General features: G+C 38.9%; 1 protein-coding gene across 5 annotated transcripts in view; it reads left to right on the top strand.

The window, feature by feature from the left end:
* The first annotated feature begins 10,022 nt into the window (after window positions 1–10,022).
* Window positions 10,023–17,139, top strand: part of LOC129721890 (matrilysin) — a 69,805-nt gene continuing 62,688 nt past the window's right edge. For 3 of the 5 annotated variants that reach the window (XR_008727507.1, XM_055674984.1, XM_055674985.1), the window contains exon 1: window positions 10,023–11,051. The gene's annotated coding sequence lies outside the window, so the exon portion shown is untranslated. The remainder of the gene's footprint in view (window positions 11,052–17,139) is intronic. The other 2 variants (XM_055674983.1, XM_055674986.1) reach the window with 1 other exon arrangement.

Here is a 17,139-nt window from a genome sequence, read left to right as displayed (position 1 = left end):
TGGCAAACAGCCGGAAATGACCAAATACCGTTCAATATGAATGTTTTCGGAACCAGAACTATGCCCAGATGACAGAAAGTGACCAAATACTACCCAATATGAGTATCTCCGGAGCCATAATGTTGCAAGAAGCTAAAAATTTACCTCAGATTCCACTATGAATTGTAGGATGGCAACTTCCGGTTTCTGGAAAACAGCCAAAAATGGCCGATTTTCGTCTAACATGAGTATCCCCGGATCTAAAATGATACACAGCAGCTGAAATCGACCACAGACCCCATTTTGGATTCAAGATTAGCGACTTCCGGTTCCTGCGAAACTGCCGAAAATGATTGAATAACACCCAGAATGACGCTCAGAGGCCAGAAATTAACTTAAATACCATTTTGAAATCCAAGATGGCGACTCCCAGTTTGTGAAAACAGCTTAAAATAACCAACTCCCATCCAATATGACTATCTCTGGAACCTGAATGATGCAATGAGCTAACAATTGACCTCAGGCATCATTTTAAATTACTAAATGGCAACTTCTAGGAAACAGTCGAAAATGACCGAATAATATTCAATATGGATATTTCCGTAATCGAGATGATGCATAGAAACCAAACATTGACCCTGGACACCATTTTAAATTTAAAGACGACCACTTTTAGTTCGTGGAAAACAACCAAAATAACTAAATATCTCCCAAAATGGATATTTCCGGTGTCAGATTGATGCCAGAAAGTCTGCTGAAAATGACCGAATACTACCAAATATGAATATATATTCAGAATTAAGGCGATGTACAGAAGCCAAAAGTCGAGGATGTTGTCATTTCGATAAAACCAATCATTTCAAACGATTTGTTATTTGACTTTGATCATATCCTATGGCCGATTCGTCGTGCATTTGCAGACTTCAAACAAACCGCAAGGAATCAATGAACCTGGAACGTTAAAATAGTACGACACCACATTTAAATTATGTTGAGGCCACATATATCGATCAAAGCAGGTATAGTTTTAAATAGTCTTTGAATTTCTTTTCCTACCATAACTTTTAAGCCACATATCAAACTGTTATGAAGTTTGCTATTTGTAAGTTTGAGAGATGACTCGTTCGTATGCCACTAGTTGTGTTGAAATAAGTCATGTAATCTTTGAGATAATAGATTCTCGTTGTTTTATTTACAATGTATTAACATGTATTAACAATTTAATATATAACGGTAGCTTAAGTTCGATTATAATCAAATGAAATGGCAGCCAAACTTTGAAACCACGTGTTCAATCATAATTCATCAGCTAACCCTTAACTAGCCCGCTCATCTGATTATAATATTGATCAAATCGGTTGTGTACTTTCTGAGATAATGAAGTTTCGTGATTTCCACATTCCGGTACATTACAGACGAAGTACCAGTTCGATTACAGTAAAATTCAATAAGCTGTTGTGAGACAGCTAGACTTATCAATTGACACTAATTTTGTGGAAATCGGGTCAGCCATGTCTGAGAAAAATGAGTGAGTCCGAGTAGTCTTCGGAATATGTTCCTTTTCATAGCTGGATTTCACATTTTTAAACATAGCAGGCAAAGTAATAGTCCGATTGCAAATCAATAGGGTCTTATCGGGCAACTAGATCTTCCATATGACACTGATTTTATGAAAATCGGTCCAGCCATCTCTGAGAAACATGAGTGGGATTAAACAGTCTTCAGAACACGTTTCTTTTCATAACTTATGAACCACAAGTTCAATCTTTATAAAATTCAAAAGTTAAAGGTATTTTAGATAGCCCGTTCATTTAAAACCAATTTGGTTCAAATCGGTTGTGTAGTTTTCGAAATAATGATGTTTCATGATTTTTAATTTTTGATACTTAACCTCTAAACTAAAAATCCGGTTACAATCGGTTCGTCGATCTTAGTCGAGTGATATATGCCATTCGGCCCTTCGGAGCACTTTTATATCTTCGGTTTTGCAAGTGATTGCTATACCTTTTTTAGGAGAAAGACAAAAACATATAAATTACCCGTCGACCGTTTCCGGGCGCGGTGCTGCCCATCAGCTGGACAGTGCTCGACTGCAGTGTCGTGTCTTGTCTCGCGTCGCGTTATTAATGTCTTCGAAGTTCTTACGCTGCACAAACAAATTTATTCGTAGCCGAATGGGTAAGTTTTACTATTTTTCTTCAATAAGTTGGGAATAATTGTAATAATTGTGTACTGTAGTAACCAATAAATTCAATCAATTCGTCAATTTTTTCATGCAAATAAAAATGTCATTAAGCTTTTATACTATAATGATAGATTTTCTAGATAACTTGGAATTCATTCTTCACGTGCGAGTTGAGGAAATATCTGATAAAATCACAAGCCACGGCGAATCATGATTATTTCCTCTCCCATCATGCTAACAAATACTCTTCATGTGACATTAGTGAAGATGTAGAGGTAGATGTCGATGTGTATGTCGAACCTTTCCTGACGATCGCAAAAAAGTGGCCAGTGCACTATGGGACATTTCAAACAAGCAAGCGGAAAATAATATTTTTATCATTATTCATTTCAGCCCATATATTTATCTCATACAACATGAAAACACAATGGAATGGATTCTTCTTAGTTCACTATAGATTTCTCATAAAGTATAATTCTCAAAAACTCACTTAAAAGCTCTAAATTTTTTTTATAATCGGGCATCTGCACTCAAAAACTCATTTATTTCAATCATTCACCTCAGAAAACGGAATTCGCCTCGTTCAGCAGCCAAGCAATGTTTTGTTCATCACTAGCGGACTACTTTTTATTTTAATCACCAAACAAAATCACTCACTACACTAAGAAAACTTTGATCTTCAAAATGTTGACCTCACGTTTCCAAAAACAAGCTTAAATTAGCAGAAATATATGAGATGAATTTTTACAAATCGTAAATTTCAGCTGTACGTATTTTCATCTGTTTTCACTGCGTTGATGATAATCAAAAGTTGCCAAATCAGTTCCTGTTAATGAGAAAACCTCATACTGGAGGTGTTGGATTATTCCGACATAATTGACATTAATCGACAGCTGCAATGGTTACCAAAGTTACCAATTTAGCTAAGTTTACTAAATATACAATGCTGAACGATTCCATAAAAGCACGTAAGCGTATTTTGTTTATTTGTCCAATTAACTTGATGTTCGCGGCACTTGTTGAGGATCTGCAGCAGTGTGAAGATTACATCATGTTCATCCGTCAAAATTCCTCCATGATTATCCCGATACATTTCGGCTCGCGAGACAAAACCTGCACGGGATTTGTTCAGTTTCTTGTGGAATTCACGTGTTTTCTGAAAACGACACAGCTGATTTTTGTCCTGTAAAGGATGGATCTGCTATTTTCATTTCTGTGTATAATGCATCACGTTTTGACGGGTCTTTTGTTGCAGGATGAATGCCTGCACTTCATTCTTCTCTTCTAGAATCGCTTGACACTCTTCGTCGAACCAGCCTTCGCGTCAATTCCTTCCGACGGATCCAATAGCACCACCAACACTACAAAAGTTTAAATTAATGAACACGGTATTCTAATTCCACAACAGAAAAATTACCACTTTCCGCTGTGGTGTTAACGACTGCTTTCACATTACTCCAGCACTCCTCTAGAAGGGATTCGATGACTTCAGGGAGTTCGAGTCACTCCAGATCATACCGTGGCGGACGATAATGAGATAGTAGTCAGTATCGACGTTTGCGACACGATAGGTTCGGACGTCGATAATATCCAAGAAGTGCCTTCTGTCAATCAAAACTTGGTCGTTTTGCGATTCGGTCTGCTTTGGTGATCTTCAGGTGTACCGATGTGGTAGGGCATGTTAGAAGTAGATACTACGAATGGCCATGTTCTTGATGGCGGCCGGAGTCAATAAAAAGGAGCCAGTTTTAGTTCGTGAGCCGTTGTTCACCTTACTTCCCAATAACCGGTCTAAATTCCACATTCTGGCCGAGCTGAGCGTTTAGATCTTTGATGATGAAGATACGGTATGTAACCCTCAACTTGCACATTCTGTTGTCGATTGTGCACCACCCAACCACCAGCTCGTGTGTGTCGCCGCTCTAGCTCTTATAGATGGTAAACCGTACCGATACTTCCTTCCAGCATACCTCCTGCAGTGATACAATGTCGAACCTTCTTTCTTCTTTCTTTAGATGGCCGTACGTCCTAAGACATGGCCTGCATAACGTGGTTCCGCCAATTTACTCGGTCCATGGCTGCCTGCCTCCAGTTCCGCAGACACCCGGTACTCGTGCTCCATCTGGTCCACCCATCTTGCTCGTTGCGCCCCTCGCCTTCTCGTTCCCGCCGGATTTGAAGCGAACACCAATTTTGCAGGGTAGTTATCCGGCATTCTAGCTGCATGCCCTGCACAGCGTATCCTTCCAGTTTTAGCCACTTCCTGGATACTGGGTTCACCGTAGAGGCGCGCAAGCTCGTGGTTCATCCTACGTCTCCACGCTCCGTTCTCCTGCACACCGCCAAAGATGATTCTTAGCACCCGACGTTCAAAAACTTCGAGTGCTCGCAAGTCCTCCTTGAGCGTTGTCCACGTCTCATGCCCGTAGAGAACGACCGGTCTTATTAGCGTTTTGTACAGGATATACTTGGTGCGAAGACTCAGATTTTGTGACCGTAGTTTTTTATGGAGCCCATAGTAGGCACGACTTCCACTGATAATACGTCCCCTAATCTCCCGGCTGGTATCGTTGTTCTCAGTTACCAGAGAGCCAAGGTACACAAACTCGTTGACCACCTCGAACTCATCTCCGTCGATTGTTACCGTATTGGCTAGGTGTGCCCTATCGTGCCCGGACCCACTTGCAAGCATATACTTAGTTTTTGACGTATTAATCTTCAGTCCGATCCCATCTGCTTCACGTTTCAGTCGGGTATACTCGTCTGCCACCGTCTCAAATTTTCTGCCAACAATATCCACGTCATCCGCAAAGCATATAAATTGACCTGATTTGTGCCCCGCATGTCAAACCCCGCTCGTCTCATAACACCCTCTAGCGCGACGTTAAACAATAAGCAGGAGAGACCATCACCTTGTCGGAGCCCCCTGTGAGACTCGAATGGGTCCGACGTTCCACCCGAAATTCTCACACAACACTTCACATCCTCCATCGTAGCCCTAATCAGTCTTGTCATCTCCTCCGGAAAGCCATTTTCGTCTAGAACTTTCAATAGCTCTTGTCGGTTTATTGTATCGTATGCGGCTTTGAAATCGACGAAAAGATGGTGTGTAGGGACTCTAAACTCACGGCACTTTATGGAGGATCTGCCGCAGTGCTGGCTAATTGTGACAGGCGTTGGAAGATTATTTGAGAAAACACTTTGTAGGCGGCGCTCAGGACTGTGATCGCTCGATAGTTCTCGCAGTCTAGTTTGTCGCCTTTTTTGTATATGGGGCAGATAACCCCTTCTTTCCACTACTCCGGTAGCTGTTCTGTTTCCCAGATCTCGACGATCAGCCTATGCAGCGAGCTAGCCAGTAGGTCGGGGCCCATCTTAATAAGCTCAGCTCCGGCCGTCTTTTCCGGCCGCTTTGTAGTTCTTGAGCTGCCGGATCGCATCCTTAACTTCGCTTATTGTTGGGGGTGGCACATCTTCGTCGTTCGTTGCACCGACCACGTCTTCTCCGCTCCTGTTGTGGTCTCCTGCTTGCACGCCATTCAGGTGTTCATCGTAGTGCTGCTTCCACCTTTCGATCACCTCACGATCATCCGTCAAAATGCCTCCATTCTGATCGAAACACATTTCGGCTCGTGGGACAAAGCCCCTGCGGAATGCGTTGAGTTTTTTGGTAGAACTTTCGTGTTTCGTGAGTGCGGTGCAGCTGCTCGAGTTATTCATATTCCTCCTCTTCGTGGCGACGCTTTCTTTCCTTGAAGAGTTGGACTTGCTGCCTCCGTTTCAGTCTATATCGCTCCACATTCTGACGGGTGGCTCTACGCAGCATTGTTGCCCGCGCTGCGTTCTTCTCGTCCAAAATCTGCCGACATTCTTCGTCAAACCACTCGTTACGTCAATTCGGTTGCACGTGTCCCAGGACTTCCTCCGCAGCACTGCTGATAGCTGTTTTCACGGATTTCCAGCGATCCCCTAGAGGGGCTTTTTCAAGCTCTCCCTCTTTTGGCAGTGCAGCTTCGAGCGATGACGCGTACTGTGTTGCGATGTCGTGTTGCCTCAGTCGCGCGATATTATACCATGGCGGGCTACGGTACCGTATGTTATTCACAACGGATAGTTTTTGGCGTATCTTCACCATCACTAGGTAGTGATCTGAATCGATGTAAGCGCCTCGATGTGATCTGACGTCGATAATGTCCGAGAAGTGCCGCCCATCTATCAAAACGTGGTCGATTTGTGTTTCTGTTCTATTCGGCGATCTCCAGGTGAGTCTATGGTGGAGGCTATGCTGGAAGAAGGTGCTACGTATGGCCATGTTTCTGGAGGTGGCAAAGTCGATTAGTCTAAGGCCATTTTCGTTCGTCAGCTGGTGTGCACTGAATCGTCCAATCACCGGTCTGTACTCCTCCTCCTGGCCAACCTGAGCGTTGTAATCCCCTATGATGATCTTGACATCATGTTTTGGGCAGCGGTCATATTCACTCTCCAACTGCGCGTAGAATTCGTCCTTGTCGTCATCGGTACTTCCGAGGTGTGGGCTATGCACGTTGATAATACTAATGTTGAAGAAACGGCCTTTTATCCTCAACCTGCACATTCTGGGGCTGATTGGCCACCATCCGATCACCCGCTTCTGCATCCCTCCCATCACTATAAAAGCTGTTCCCAGCTCATGTGTGCTTCCACAACTCTGGTGGATGGTGTGACCATCCCTGTACGTACGCATCATCGTCCCCATCCAGCATACCTCCTGCAGCGCTACGATGTTGAACTTGCGGGTCTTCAATTCCTCGGGAAGCACGCGGGTACTTCCTAGGAAGTTGAGAGATCGGCAGTTCCATGTTCCGAGAATCCAATCGTTAGTCCGTTTTCGTTGCCTAGGTCCTAGCCGATTGTTCCGGTCCGTACTTAACGTTATTGCGTTCGTTGCTGTTGTTTTTTAATGGTGCGGGCTTGCAGGGCCAGTAGTGCCATTTTTTAGAGTCCCGGGTACTACCAGGACTTGAGAAGGACACTGCGTTACTTAGAGCGTTTTTGTTGGTGTCGATCCCAGGAAACTTCCTTCCGAGGAAGGAAGCCCCGTCCCCTGTCAGCATGCGACCAGCGGTCCCACCAGGATTGGTTAACCAATCTTTCCACTAGTTACTCGCACATCAGTTGGTACCACGAGCTGGAAGGCTGAGTTTCACTAGTGGGAACTGTTATGCGCCTTTGGTCCAGTCATTAACCAAATGACGAACCTGTGGACTCTCAATAAGTCGGAAATGCGGGTACTTTCCAAAAAAATAAGATAATTGCATGATCCGAGTTTACAATCGTTCGTCCGTTTTTGTAGCCTGGGTCTATGTCGATTGTTCCGGTCTTTATTTACATTTTATGGCCTGCACCAACCCGCTGTCTTGCCGGAGGACTATCATGACAGCACTGTAAGAGTCCCACGCTGGAACCAGGACGTAGAATTAGCTGCCCCTAACATGGACAACAAACGCTGATATGCCGCACCACCTTGGTGAAGAGATACTGCTGAGAAATGTCTTTTCCGAATTGCACTTGTTAGAAACGGCATGTTGGTAGAGATTGGGTCAGGTACTTATTAGTTTTCTACAGTTCGTTTCTATACCACTCGTTCAAACAACTGAATTTTTCTTAGCTAAAATACTTGAAATGAAGTTTCTGATCGCCCTTTTAAATAGTTGAAGAGGATGTTTTTTAGACATGATCGCAAGGTTAACGAAAAAGTACGATAGCCTGTTTGATGTCAATGTATTTTTTGCAAGACATACCTACTTGTAGAATACAAGCTGGCAAGAGAACAACATGATAGTGTATTAACGGTGAGCTGCGGTTTCGGTTGCAATTTTTACAATTCAATATTATCTTTTCTAAGCTCAAACATTTATTTGAAATTTTAGGCCTTTATTAAATGTTTATATTATTTCTGCTCCTTATTCTACTTAATTAACATGTTTTAATTTGATTGCAGAGTTGTTTTTTTATTTTTTCTCAGTACTATGATGATAACCTACTTATCACTGAAAACAAATAGTACGCCTAATGCCAACTGTATCAGCACTCATCGTGATATGATTCATTTTTTTACTCGCGCTGTCAAAAGAACAGCAGCATGGACAAAGAAACGCATGGTCTTCTTTCTGCGTACCTACAAAGGCGGTCTCAAAATCGTCCGTTGCGTTTCATGTGGTTGAAGAAAATCCAACCAGCTAAAGTACACAAAAGTATGACTCATTCATCGACAATCCACTCGCCTGCGAATTATGAGCCACTTTTGGAAGTTCGTTGAATCGTCTGGAATTCTAAGGATGCTCTGCGGTCGCGGCGAAGTTTATTTGTTTTTCGGTTTGTAGTACGCAAGGAAAATCCTGCACACTGAACCTTTGTTTATCCTACAATAGACAGAGACACTTGAATCATGCATTCAAGATCCTTAGAACTTGATATGGTGCACGCTGGGCATGTGCTCGGTTGCATATTAAAACGGAATTCTTAGTGCATCGAATGGGCGACAGTTCCATCGACGCACTGGAATCGATGACATTTCCGCATCAAGTTCTGTTTATTGTTTTTACCTCACTCGAGGCGTGCGCAGTTATTATTGCTTCAATCGATGGCTACCGGCTATCCGTCTTCCATTACATACACAAAGAGGTACGGTACTGCCAATAGCGATGGAATTGCTATGAGTATGTCAACTGGCTCTCTGCTTCGCGACTTCCATTGACTAACAGAGGTGATTAAGTTGCCAAAATAATGCACCACGTAACCTCAACCGCCAAGATACCAAAATTTATGATTATCACTTTTAGTCAGAGTTTGCATGAATTCCGGACAACTCAACGCATCCAAACAAGCGTGCAGTGTTACTGTTAGCCGGATTTTTATGGCGCTATAATATTAAACGTGGACAATCTCACAAGGGAAGTGGGAGCGTGTGGTGTACTCGCGAGAAGTTTGTCTAGATTGATAAAGCTGAGCGGGAGTATTTTTGTTGTCGAGCTCTTTGTTTTTTCCCTCTCTGTTATGTTTACCGTAAAGTATGTTTTACTAGGTGTACACAACTCGTATGCTCTTGAGTATTTGCTATCTATCAGAACATAGGGTAGTTCCAAATGTTCGCCTTTATTGAGTGCATTAGTAATCGTTTGTTTTACTTATATTCAGTTTTTAGTTCGGCAATATAACTACTGGCACATTGCAGCAGATTGTAGTGTGAAATAATAAAAAAAAAAGTTCGATCCTGTACCAATCATTGCAATCTAATATTTTTTATTTAAATAATCATTTGCAATATTGTTACATATTCCCATAACGTATTTACTATGGGATAGCTATAATTATCAAATTCAAAAGAGAATTTTGTGTTCGGGTTCTTGAAACTTTTTGCTTAGAATTAAATTTCATTAAATCGTCGTTGAAAATTTATAAAACTGAAAACAGTTATAATAATATTTGATTTCGAATTATTTGTAAAAGGTTTGGTTGAAGATTTCTAAAAGAAGTCTTTTTATATTTTGGCGCATAAACGAAATTATCTTATTTTGTATTTTAGTAAGCATAAACAATGAACTAATTCATACTCGGGAACAGCATCATTTTAATTAAACCAGGTATATGTAAAGTGATTAAAACCGTATGTTCAATCGACTAGTCAAGATCATTTCGAACAAAACAATTATATCAATCCGACGTTCCTTGTCAGGAGAGTGTGCAAAGGTGTCTCTTTATAGCACGCATTTGCCTATGCGAGAGACTAGTACTCATTAATACTCTCTCTGCGAACCGCGGAATATTCGCGCCTGCATACCAACCAGATTAATCGCGTTTTTATTCTGTTCCATTACGCTGCCGCTAATCAGTCACCCTCGTAAACTCGGACTGGCTGGACGCTTCTTTCGGACCCCTACCTACATATCTGTTGTACTGTATTGCTCGGGGAGTTTTTTTTACATCTTCTAAATAAATCATTTTCATTCGATAGTTTTTCTGGTCCTCAGTACATTGAGTTATTTCACGTTACATATCCAGCGATTTGTGCTATCATATCATTACTGTAGAGAACGCGCGCAAACGAGGCCCCTTCTGTCCGGCTGGAAGCAACGAACAATCAGCATCATCATTCCACAGTGCGGTGGCAGGTTGTTGAGTCACCGGCGCGACCGCCAAGTGTGTGGTGTGTATTGTAGCTCTCCATGACTACGTTCGGGTTCGGCAATTTCGATTGAAGAGTTCCACTGACGGCAGTCGGCGCGGAGAAGTCGTGGAAACAAGTGCCTCGGTTTAAACCAAGATTTACGGAAAGTGTCACCAGAGTGTGTTACGGTAGCGAAAAATCAGTGCAGAGGAGAAAACAGTTTGTGGCGATTGGCAATCATAAATCAAAACATAAAACAAAAAACCGCAATCTCTCAACTTTGACGACGAAATCGAACCGAAAATCGATTAATTCTTTCTGGTACGGATTTCTCCCGGCTAAGGTGTGACAAAATTTAGCCAACCGCTGCCGTGTCATTCAAAATCGACGATTTTCGCGGTTACTGGCCGTCACGTGGTGAAACGACACCCTCAAGTATCATAATCAATTTTTCATGCTTGAAATTCAACAAAAGCACTGCCAGCTTAGTATTGTCGGTATTCTCAAACGAGTTTTATCTAAGTAGTTTTTTGTTGTTGTCTCTATCTATACAACTCGCATTAAGTGCAACAAGTGAATGAGAACAATTTAGATCATCCCACCTCCTGCAGCCAGCCTCAGTGTTTGTGAGTGTTTATGTGTTTACGCGTTTAATTGGGACAGTACGAAAATAGCTGGATTTTAGTGGCTTGAAATTGCATACTGCGGAACGTTCCACCTGCTGAGGACAACATTCTTCGGGTAAGTCGAAAAATATGGAGAAGCGTTTCGTTGTGAGCTCATACCCTACGACAATTCACTTTATCAGGCTGATATTTTAGGATTGAAAGTAAATGAAGATAAGGAGCGCTGGACTACCTGTCATACTATCGCAAAAGGCGTGCGTGCGATATAGTCACAGACAGATAAGTGAAACGTCGCTAAACAATCACTTACCTAGGTGTTTCGAGAAAAAGGAGTGATTCAGAATTCCAGTGCTGGGGGTTAACCTAAGTCATTTTACGGGGTAGTAAATTTTATATACAATCTAATGGCATTCGAAGCTCTCTGTAAATTTTATTTAACACTAACTAGCGGAGATTTATCTACGCTAATGGATGCAAATTATGTTGCGAATTTTATTTTTATAAGAATTATTTTTGCATAAATTTGCCAAATAACGTGGGGAAAGAAAGTTCAAGGTGAATCACATACAAAACTGTATAGTATTAAATGTATTTCTACGACTGCCAGCCTCAGTCTGTGAGATCCAATTCATCACGACTGAAGTCTTAGAGGAGAGATAACTAAAAAACTCTCTGGAAAACCTGCCATACAACTAGTTGTGGAGGTTGTTTGACTTTTTAAAACCTTTTTTAGCCTAGAACCAATCATGACTGGTATCGGGTAGAATTTTTTAGTTGATATAGGGTATCGAACGTCTTCGTAGTGGTTTTCTTCGACAGGTTTTACATTAGGTTGCTGCAGAAAAGTTGCCGAAAAAAACCACTGACGAAGACGTTCGATACCCTTTCATCGGCAAGGTATTTATTTTTATAGGTAAGTCATTTACCACAGAAAAGTTAAGTCTGTTGAGCATAATATTTTTCATAACCCATTACCATAGAACTGTGCAAAGCGTATGCTAAGTGCAAACCCATCTTTCGAAATAACCATTTTCTCAATCAATAAACGACTTGATAGTACTTCGGTAGATAATCTTGTAACCCGGGATGAACCAATTCGTGAAAGGTGTTCATGTGGAAAAATAACAAGCAATTTACCGTGAAAAAATATCTTTTCACAAAGGATTGATTCCAAAATAAACAACAATAGTAAAAATACAAAAAAATGGTTATTAAAAATATCTTTACAATTTATTTCAATCATAAAATATACCATATGGACAAAAAGAGTTTAAACAAACTGTAAAACGTCGGGGAAGCTGAAGGAAGAACAAAATGTATGTTAATGAATAAAAATGCAAAAGAACAATAACAAAAGTGAATTAGTGAAAAATTGCAGATTAGTTCAAATGTGTAATACAGGTCGGACTCGATTATATAGAGACTGGAGTATATATTGACTCGATTATATATGATTCGATTATATAAATTTTAAACTCGATTATATAGTACCAAAAAAAAATGTTTTTTTAAATTACAAATATGATTTATTTAGAGCTAATATTTCGTGAGAGAACATCCAGAAAACACGTTACGCTTGATAGAAAGGGCAAAAAAGGAAAAAAAATAAAAAAATTGTACATTTTGAAAAATTTTCAAAAAATTCAAAAACAAAAAATAAATAAAAATATTTTGATAACCTAAACAAAAATAATTTCAAAATAGAACAATTTTCAGAAATAAATTAAAATTTTTAATTTTTTTTAAATTTTGGAAATTAAAAACAAACGTGTTGACAAATCAACATACACTGATCAAGCTTTTTTTTATATTTGAGTGCAATTACATCAGGAATAACCTCAAGATATCTATATATTTTTTAAGAAATGTGATTTCTGACCTTCAGGGGGATGAATCAAAAACAAAATTTTTCTTATTTATTAGGAAACAACAAAACATTCATGTAAAATAAATAAAAAAAGTTCTTTCTCTGATTCGATTACATAAAAAATTAGATTATATATAGTGAAAAAAAATCGGAGACTATATATAATCGAGTCCGACCTGTATTGTAACTTGAAGATAACGAGATATAAACAGAATATTTCTCAATCATGCCGAATTTAACCGGAATCAAATTGGATATTTCTTAAGAATTTCATCCAAATAGCCCAAAACATGTCTGATCTCCAGAATGTCGATATCTTTTCAAAATTTTTTTCTAGATAACACTTGATCTCGATGTTTCATGCATGTCTAAGACATTTGGCATAAAAAAAATAATATCGAATATTTCATGATCTAATACCTACACAATTATTCGCTCAGAGGCACGACTTACCAAAATACGATCGAACTGAAATTAGGCATGGGGACTTTTTTAAGAAGGCGAAACTTTTGAGCCTCCTGTTTAACGAAATGCAGAGGTCAAGTTTTTCCCATACATTTCATTGGCACCCTTATGCCTATCGAAAAAAAAACTCAAGTCACAAAAGTTACCTTGCTGTTTGTTTTCTTTTAGGTACTTTGAACTTTAATAATTAATAATTCACGATTAACAAATAATAAAATCTATTTTTCTGAAATATTTCAAAAACAACAAATTTCAAAAACAAATTTCAGTAACAACAAGTTTTTTAAGCATTTATTGCGCATCTTTTTACGCGGATTTCGAAACTCACGCAGTTGTTGTTACGCGTTTTTTAACGTGCTGCGTATCCCACGCGTATTGAAAATTTTTCGTATATTCACACTTTATAACGGTTTCGCTAAGTTCGTGATAATTTTTGTTTTTGCTCACAAAATATTCATTTTGAATTGAATAGAGAGAAAAATAAACTGAAAAAATAGTAATCTATAGCAAGAAGCTTACATATTACATTAGCGATATTTAAATCATAAATGGAGTATAAAAACGATAAATATGAAAAAAAAACAAATTAAAAATTTATGTTACAAAGCAAGCAAAGCGGCAATAATTTGAAGAACTGTCGAAAGATACCTTAAACGTAACTCAAAAGGAGAAAAAGATGCATTCCAATTTTTTCACATCCAAATTTTCTCGTAGCTCTGATATATTGATACCAATTTCTTCATCAGATCCATTTCAGGACACTTTCAACTCTATTCGAATTTCTCTTTACTTTTGTTATGTATTTGTACGAGTTTGAACCATCTCTTATTTTTCAACCACCATTTTATGAAATAACTTCCAAAATAGTTTCTACACATTCCAAGGGTTATATTTCAAGACATTAACGATTGGTGGAAAGATTTATTTAAAAATCCCACAGTGCACAGTGGTCTAAACTCGAAAAATCGTAATCGTTTTAGATTAGACTTTGAAAAATTGATTTTATGTACTCAGTGTCTTCAGCAAAATTGTTTCATAGAACAAGGCCTCACTTTTCTAGTTTTCGGTTTTCCGATCAATCCACCTAACAGTTAGATAAAAATTTTTTTTTTCATTTTCAATATATCAGATTGCTTTCTTCAGCAAAGTTGTGAAAAATTTTAAAATAAAAACAATTGCTGAATATTGCGATGTTCTATCTGTACGTTGGACACGATAAAATAGAGTTTATGTGGAACACCCCTCCTTAAAATGTCTATAATTTTTTTCTGTGATTGTCAAAACAATAAATTTTACACAGTCTTGAGGGAAGCTTAGTTGGATGCATAAAATCTTAGAACATTTTGCATTGTTTTGACCATTACAGACAAAAAACTGACAAAAAAACTGATTTTAAGGTCGGATTTTTCCACAAAAAAACTTTTTTTTTCGTATCTAACGTACCGATAGGACATCGCAGTATTCAGCAATTGTTTTGCTTTTAAAATATTTCACGACTTTGCTGAAAGAAGCAATCTGAAATATAGAAAATTAGAAAAAATATTATTTTTACCTAACTGTTAGGTGGATTGATCAAACAACCGAAAACGCCAAAAGTAGGGCTTTCTTCTATGAAACAATTTTTCTAAAGACATTGACTACATAAAATCAACTTTTCACAGTCAAATCTAAAACGGTCATAATTTTTCGAATTTAGACCACTGTGCACTATGGGATTTTCAAATAAATCTTTTCACCAATTGTTAATGTCTTAAAAAATAATACTTGGAATGTGTAGAAACTATTTTGGACATTATTTCATAAAATGCTGGTTGAATACGTGCTTTACAATAAGTATTTCGTCGTTTTCATATCACTTTTTTTTACTTTACGACCTTCGAAAGAGCATTACTCAAAAATGTACCGTACGATGATTTTGAAATTTCGACCAGAGTTTTTGGTCGTCCTAACGAATCGAATGTTGTACTCAGATTCTTTGGTGCATTTTTTTATAATAACGGTCTGTGGGAGCACCGTGATATATGTGCCCAACAAAAATAAGCTGCAAAAAACATAATTAATTAATTCATATCTCGAAAGTTGTTAGACGGATTTTCAACCTTTGGGTACCAATAAACTCGGAATGAATTCTAGTTTGTTTAAATCAATTAAACCTAAAAGAAACAAGATGTCAGAAAAAAATTGTACGCATTGCAAGATTGCAGAGTTGTAGAGCAATTTCATAAGAATTGTTTTAATTTAAATATTTAAATTTCATTTTGACTGAAACTTACACCGCGAAAAACAGTTTCTTTTTCAACTAGAAACATCTAAAAAAACTTAAAATTTATTATCTTAAGCCGCTCGTTTTGTTTTAACTTTATATTTGTTTCATATAAACTACCAAAGATTAACTCATGCCCCGGGCCTTTCTATAAGAGGTGTCTAGATCATGGCAAACAATATTAAAATCATGGAATTTAAGATAAACAATCGCAAAGGTATAATGAATCGTATTTATTTATTTTTATTAAAACTTTACTCGAATTAAGTTTTTGCATAATACTTCTACAATTCCACTAGATCACAGAGATAGAATTCTTCATTTAAATAGTCGAACTATACGATCGCCACAAGGATGGGCCATTGGGCAGTCAACTGCTTTAAAAATGATCTAACTTTCGGGAGGTATACTGTTAGAAATTTTTTAATTGGATCAAGTATATTGAAGGTTTCGAAAAATCAGTCCACAATGTCAGAAAATTTCACCAATCCAGAGTTTATTTGGCCATCTGGATCTGAAAAGGGTATAACTCAGGTTTTAGATGTTCTGTGAAGTGCTGAGAACTTCTCCTGAGACATCGAATCGAGCTGCACAATGTCATCCCTGTTTGGGAAGTTTAGACGAGAAAATATTTTTCCTCTTTCTAGACTTCCAAAGACTGGCATAAAATGTTCTCTATTGTGGATCGTCAGGATCGGTTTCATCAGAAGACAGAAGAAAGAAGGGCTTCAAAGTTATGGTAGAACTTGTCACGGTCTTCACAAAATCAGCGTAAGAACGCTTCAAAGGTTCTTCCAGAGACCGCTCAATTTTATCTCTGCCCTGCAGGTACATACAGACGCACAAGCAGACGAACCTGGTGAATCAAAACGCAAAACGAGTCTGAAAGCGTATAATCTTTTTTATCACCGATGAGCGACACGGACCGCAATTGATTGCAGTCTAGTATCTCCACATCGGGAAAAGCGAAATTTCAAAACAGCCTACATCACTTTTCAAAATACTTCCGAAAGACAGACTCGAATATGTTACTATGCAGTTAATCTCCACACATCGCGTGGAACATATGCACGATACTCACGTGTTAAGAACTCAGAACTAACTATCTCGTTAGCCTGTTTGAGGTCATTGATCACGACACAGAGCTTGCTTGGCTCGATCTTCAAAATTTCGGGCATGGCCTTTAAAGTGACGTCAGGTCTATCAAAATCTTTAAAATATTAAAATTTTTCGATTTCGGTCCTGATTTTGGCCGGAAATAGATAGCCAAAATAACTAAAACGGGGACAGAAGAAGTATGAGCAGCATTGCGCTCAAAATAAAGCACTAACGCTGTGGGATAAGAAACACGTTACCTTCCTTCCCTCCTTAGTGCTGCCCCCGTTCTTTCATAGTGCACACTGATCACCAGAGATCGATTTGGCGGTCGGCACCCACAACGACGATTCAGCTACACAAAAACCGTCTTGACCTCGAAAGCGAATCAACACATCCCTCTCTATGGTGTCAAAGATGACGGGACCGGGCACACAATGCAAATGTTTCATAACTTGCACACACTAACTATTAATACCGAGACATTCGCCGGGTACGTCTGTGGCTGTCGAA

The sequence above is a fragment of the Wyeomyia smithii genome, chromosome 2 (assembly GCF_029784165.1).
Source record: "Wyeomyia smithii strain HCP4-BCI-WySm-NY-G18 chromosome 2, ASM2978416v1, whole genome shotgun sequence".
Classification (NCBI taxonomy): domain Eukaryota; kingdom Metazoa; phylum Arthropoda; class Insecta; order Diptera; family Culicidae; genus Wyeomyia; species Wyeomyia smithii.
Note: the sequence above shows the minus strand (reverse complement) of the source record. Positions and strands in the feature narration are given on the sequence as shown.